This window comes from Hipposideros armiger, unplaced genomic scaffold, assembly GCF_001890085.2.
Source record: "Hipposideros armiger isolate ML-2016 unplaced genomic scaffold, ASM189008v1 scaffold_622, whole genome shotgun sequence".
In the NCBI taxonomy this organism is placed as follows: Eukaryota; Metazoa; Chordata; class Mammalia; order Chiroptera; family Hipposideridae; genus Hipposideros; species Hipposideros armiger.
In genome coordinates, this window is record NW_017731972.1 from 173,255 (window position 1) to 179,931 (window position 6,677).

Genomic DNA, 6,677 nt, shown 5'->3' on the forward strand with positions numbered 1-6,677 from the left:
TCCCTCCCCGCACAGAGGGGCAGCACCTCCTGTGTCCCCCGGGCTTTCCCCCCAGGCCCCTGAGTGAGACACAGAAAAGACCCGTGTATTCATTGCGAACCGAAACCTGATTGTGTGTGTGTGTGTATGTGTGTGTGTGTGTGTGTGTGTGTGTGTGTGTGCTCGTGTGTGTGATAGAAGGGAAATTTTTTTGAATGCACCCAAGCCAAAATAAATGGTATCATGTTTTGAGAAATCAGAGCATAACTCCAGGCTGAGCTTTGCTGCTCTCACGGGGAGCCCCGGAGCCTCTCTGAGGTTAACTGTGGTGAACTTGCAGGGGCCCAGGTTAGGATATCGTAGTCACATTTAAAATTCGATCTCCGGGCATTTCCAAAAGTGTAGAGGAAAAGCTCCCTCTGCGGCAAATACTCCTTCAGCTGGCAAACTTAGAATGGCCCACTCATTGTTTTAGGCCATAGACCAGAGTTTCAAAGTGGCCCCAAGTGTTGGTAAGCTCTGAGTTGATTTAGTGTTTTGAACTGTCTAGTGTGTTGCTCCTCACGATGGGTTCCAGTCCGGAGAGCAGGTGCCACTCGGGAGGTGAGGCCAGGACCAGTGGCCGAGGCCCCACTCCCTGCTGAGCCTGAGCCTGTGGGTGGCCCAGCAGTCTGGGTTTCACCTGACTCTCCCGATGGTCCTGTCCTGCCGTCAAGCGTGAGAAGCGCTACTCTAGGCTTCACTGGTAGATTTTATTCGTTTTCTTGATAGACATGGGTTGTGAAGAATAAAAACGATACTACAGTGAGGAAGTAAATGATTCATTCCACACATATTTACTGCCCTCCTGCATGGGTACCAGGCTCTGTGCCTGATGCAGCAAGGGACCACCTGGCACCTAGGTCCTAAATCCCAGCCCTCAGAGGTCCCTGTGTGGAGGGAGCAGATACAGGGAACAGTAAGCAGGCCACCTAATGAGACATGGAGGCCTGGGGAGGGCCGAGGAAGGCTCCCCGGGGTAGTATAGTGGATGAGACCTGAGCTATTTCATCCTTGGTGGTAATCAGGTGAGGGGAAGGCAGACAGTTGGGGGATTACCGTGTGTGTGCGTAGTGGGGGAGTGGGATGCTGACAACGGCCTGCGTAGCTTTGGGGTTCATCCTGGCTCTGACATCGTGTAGCAGGAAGCTCAGACAAGTTCTTACACTTCTCTCGGTCTCAGTTCTCTCATCTGTGCAATGGGTTTAATGACATTTCCTTTAGGATTGTATTGAGATTTACAGGGGGCAATGCAGTTGACCCTTAAACAAAAGGTTTGAACTGTGAAGGTTCACCTTTGTGCCGATTAAAAAATATCCACACGTAAGTGGTCCTGCGTAGTTCAAAGCCCCATTGTTCAAGGGTCAACTGTATTTTGATTCGTGGTTGGGAACCCATGGATGATGGGGGCCGACTGTAGTTATACTGTGGGTGGGGGGAGGGTCGGCGCTCCGAATCCCTGAGTTGTTCAAGGGCCAACTGTACCTGCAAAGTGCTCAGCACAGCCCTCACTAGGACGTTGGGGAGCCACTGAAGGATGTCTAGCTGGTGAGTGATGTGAGCAGAAGACTGTAATCTTTTAGGCCAGTAGAGGCTCTTTGCTAAGCATAAGACACATCTACTGTTAATATTTCAAGCTATCATCATGTTTAAAATGTGTGTGAGAAAATATTGTAAACCCTGAGCAGCACCGCCCCGCCCCCCTTTCCTGCATCACCCTGCTTTTGGATCCTTTCCGCCAAATGTAGAATCCAACTACTTTCCACAGCAACATTCCTCTGGGCTGAGAACAAAATTGCAGAATATCTCTAGAGTTTTCCCTCTCAAAAGCCACAAGGCGCAGAATCCAGGAGCATCTTGGCTTTCAATGCCTGTGCCTTTCGGGGTGGCTGACCAACCCCACTGCCCACGGGACCGGCTCTGGAAGTCCCCGCCCGAGCCACCTGCTTTCCAGAAGTGCTTGCCAGATCGGCTCTGGGCAACGACGCAGGAGGAGCTGACCAGGGTTTGTTCTTTTCAGACAGAAAAGCCCGGAGAGAGGAGAGCAGCGGGAAGTAGGCAGGCGAGCCCTCGGGAAGCACCCCCGGGACGTTCCGAGGGAGACTTCAACTTCATCCCCTGGCATCTGAAGGCAGCCTCAGCCCACACGTCCTTTATCCTCCACGTGACTGCTGGCCCCTTCCGTGTGCCTGTCCTCAGACAGCTCGTTTAATGGGACAGACGCCATTCAAGGAAGAACCGCACGCAGGAAGGCGTGGACGAGGACAAGCTGGGCAGAGGCCCCCTGGGCCAGAGCCAGCAGCAGCCCCCTCAGGAGTTTCCTTTTTGGCCTTGGGTTTTGCACAAATCCTTCTGCTCGCTTCGGAAGGAGGGAGACGGTGTTTCAGGTGGGGCACTTCGAAGCACCCAGACGCCCACGTTTGGAGGCCATGCAGCAACCCAGGTGCATTCGCAGGAAAACGCGAGCAGCTGCCGCGCCCACATCAAAGGCGTGTGGTCCAGTGTGGGAGTCCAGCGTGAGCCGAGCGCCGGTCCTGGCGCAGGCACTGACTTACTGTGATACGAAGCCTCTCTCTATCTCGGTTTCCCCATCTCTAAAAAGGGGCAAGATCTAACTTTTCTGGTTCCACAAAAACTCACGGGTAAACCACTTCACTGGCTAGGAACCTGCCTGCCTGCTGGGCCCTGGGACCAGACAGCCTTCTAGTTTCCTCGCTGAGGTTTTCTGAGAATCCTCCTGACAAAGCCTGCCCTCTATTTCTTAGAGGAAGTGATCCCATCAGAAGGAGAGTCCCTGGTTTCTAGTTAAAGTGTCGCTGTGGCTCTCAGCTCCAGCCTGGCCTCTGCACAGCCTCCCCAGCGCTTGTCCCAACCCGCAGTCAGACTGCTGCTCTCCTGCATCAGTGCCCGATGTACCTGTGTGGAGAAACACCCAGGTCGCCTCGCATCTCCTGCTCTCCCTCCCTGACCTTCTCAAGTGTATGTGTCAGCAGCACACAGCGACTTCAAGTTCTGCTCAGGCTGGGCTTCTTTCAAGGTGTGGGGCCTCTGCAAACGCGGCTCCTTCACTACACGCCATTCTCCTTTGATCAGCTCGGCAAACTCCTCTTCATCCTTCAGAACCCAGCTCTGTGATCACCGCTGCTGGGAGGCCTTCCTGGCCCGCCCCCTATATCCCCTCATTCCCAGGCTCAGCAGCAGGGGGCGTGAGGTGCCCTGAGGCCTCATTCCACCTTATGCCCGATTCGTACCCCCCTTAGGGAAGCCTGGAGTTTCTACTCCAGGAAACCCTGGGCTGGGCAGACTGGAAGCAGGGAGGGGACCCGTCACAAGACAGGTGACAGGTGGACGGAGACGCCCATTCAGGTTTACTGGGTGAGGATTACTGGGAATGGTTCCAAACCAATTTGAATGTGGTTCCAGGGGCCCCTGGCTGTGTGTGACCACCGTCTGCTTGTGTATCAGGAGTCGGGGATTGTTCTCGGGGTGGCTGGTGCCCCTGGAGGCCCCTCTCTGTCATTTAAGCTCAAGTCTGGATGGGTGGTTGATCGCCAGGGCAGCAAGTTCAAAAAGGAGCTGGAAGTGATCTGATGCCAAGGATCCTTCTGCCACAGCTGAGCAGATGTCTTCAGGAGGGAGTGGTGGCCCTGAGACAGGAGGCGCAGACAGGGAGGGGGTGCTGGCAGCCCCAGGCTGACACTTGTGACATTCAGACAGCTACTTGAATCTGTTTTTTCCTGTTCCTGAAATTGCTGCAGAATGGCAATTTCTCCGGGCTAGGTCAGAAGTGGCCATGGAGATGTCCCCCAGGTTGTGCACACACGTGTGTGATAGCTCACTTTATAGAAACAGCAAACCCAGGATTTGTATCGGCGCCATGTCCCCTGCTGCCTCATTTCCATAAAAAGAAGGGGCTGATAGCACGGGAACTGGGTCCCATGGGGTTGGGGGTAGGGGTGGAGTGGGGGTGGTTTCTGGATCGGAACATCCTTGGCCCACGGCGGGGTCTGTTGTCTCTACTAGAATGAGGCCCAAAGCACTTGCCTGTCGGCCTAGACGGAGCTGGGTCTGGGGAGTGGGCTCGGCTTGGAAAGTTCTGGACTCCTGCCTCGCCAGGTCTCCCAGCCTTGGTCTCCTGCGTCTTGAGCAGTCAGCACTGATGGATGAAATGGGCCTGAAGTGATAAGAAGGGTAACATGGAACGGAGGAGAGTTACAGAAGGTGAGGAGGGTCTGAGACAGCCATGGCGTCTGATGGCTGGGAGGCTCCTGGGACCTCGGAGTGTGGAGCCTTGGGCTCCAGAGCGTCTAAGGCACTGGAGGCAGCGATTACCTCCACAGCCCAGGAAACTGAGGCCTCGGAAGCTGAGTGACTGGCCCAGGGCACCATGGCTCCCAGCGGCTGGATGCCACCAGCCTCCTGGTGGTCATTTGGTAGTCAAGGTTGTCCCCGGCCTGAACTCCAGGGCTGGCACCTGAACGAGTGCTCACCTTCCTTGCCCCCTCACCTGGGGGTGGGACACTCGTGTTGGGGTATCTGGGCTGGAGGCCATAAACATACACGGGCCCCTCAGCTCAGGCCCCAGTGAAGGCACAGACCCTGGCGTCCCTCGGGCTAACAGTCTGCCTCTCTGGGCTCGGGGGGACAGATCTAGGGGCTGGGGCTCTTTTGATATATGTCTGTCTCTATCTGCTACTCTTATTTTGCTCAAAAGAGCCAACGAGGAGGCAGCGCTACTTCATGGGGGAGGAGGGTCTGGAGCCACCAGGGTGGCCCCAAGTCCTGGTCACTGGGCCCAGGCCTGGCCCTGGTGTGTCCTCCCTGCAGCTCCTGGGACCACAGAGACCAGTCTTCGCACCAGAACTGAGACCTCAGGCCTCTCCACAGGCCCTCCTTCCCTCCGGGGGGCCTTCTGACCCTTGACTCCTGACCTGGGTGCCCCTGGCTCTTGGGGGTGGCCGAGCACCCTGGGAGGGGACTCGGGGCACAGCCTGGGAGGCCCGGGGGCCAGAGCAGCCCGCCCTGCAGAAGTCTCTCTGTACCGGGTTCCCCCTTAGCTTGTTCCACGTTTAAAAATAGCTAATGAGGAAATTAATTCTGTCACCCAGATGTATTCAGTAAAAGCATGTCAGGGAAAGACAATTAACCTCTGCGCTGATAAATCCTTCCCCAATTAATGAAGTTAATATTTGTCAATGTTGAGACATTCATTTGCAGGGAGGGGCCGCAAAAGCAGAGCTCCCCCAGACCGAGAGGGAGAGATGGAGAGATGAAAACTTGAGGGAGGCAGAGGAGAGAGAGAGAGAGAGAGAGAGAGAGAGAGAGAGAGAGAGAGAGAGNTTGTGGTACCCTGAGCCTCGGTTTGCTGATCTGTAAAATGGGGATAATCCGACGCACCTCCTAGGATGTCTGTGAGCATTCTAGGGGCGATGCGTGGGAAGGATCTGGAACACTGCCTGCCTGGCTGTTATTTTCTCCCTCATTGCAGACTTCAGAGGGCCTGCCCTTTGAATTGGCTGGAAAAGTTGCAAGGGTGTTTTAAGATGTTGGGCCTGAAAAGCAGTACCTCCTGCTTCACTTTCCGAATGTGCCTTGCTGCCACCTTCCTCCCCTCACCAAGTTGGCCATTTCTTTGCGGCCATTTTTTTCCTGCAAGGACCCTGGTTAAAAAATGCATGGGCCAGAGTTAACTTGCTCCTGACAGTATAGCACCAGCCTGCTGCCATTTCATCGCAGGCCACATTATTAGAAGTATTGCCTCCACTGACAGTGATGGTGGCCCCAGACCTCTCAGCCAGGGTTTTTCTTGGTGCGTCTTTCTCCCTTCTGGACACTTCCGTGCCTCCAAGGCTGTGGGCCTGTGCCAGGCTGCTGGGCTCCTCACTTCATCGTGACCCACAGCTGTGTCCTGGGGCATTATCGCTGCGTGCACCCTTCAGAGGCCCCGGGAGTGGCCCATGAGCTGAGGCCTGACAGCTCCACTTCCTGTCCCAGAGTCTATCTGCACTGCTCTCTGGGTCCTACAGTTTATCTGTGGTCAGTGTTCTTACCCATTTCCTGCCAGCTGCTACTGGTTTTTCAGTCAGCTCTGATAGCTACAGTGACTGGAAAAGGACGTGGGGCTGTGTGATTCCCCAGCCCTGGCTTGGCAGGGCTGCTGACTCGGTCTGCGAGGGGCATCTCCCTCCCCGCACAGAGGGGCAGCACCTCCTGTGTCCCCCGGGCTTTCCCCCCAGGCCCCTGAGTGAGACACAGAAAAGACCCGTGTATTCATTGCGAACCGAAACCTGATTGTGTGTGTGTGTGTATGTGTGTGTGTGTGTGTGTGTGTGTGTGTGTGTGCTCGTGTGTGTGATAGAAGGGAAATTTTTTTGAATGCACCCAAGCCAAAATAAATGGTATCATGTTTTGAGAAATCAGAGCATAACTCCAGGCTGAGCTTTGCTGCTCTCACGGGGAGCCCCGGAGCCTCTCTGAGGTTAACTGTGGTGAACTTGCAGGGGCCCAGGTTAGGATATCGTAGTCACATTTAAAATTCGATCTCCGGGCATTTCCAAAAGTGTAGAGGAAAAGCTCCCTCTGCGGCAAATACTCCTTCAGCTGGCAAACTTAGAATGGCCCACTCATTGTTTTAGGCCATAGACCAGAGTTTCAAAGTG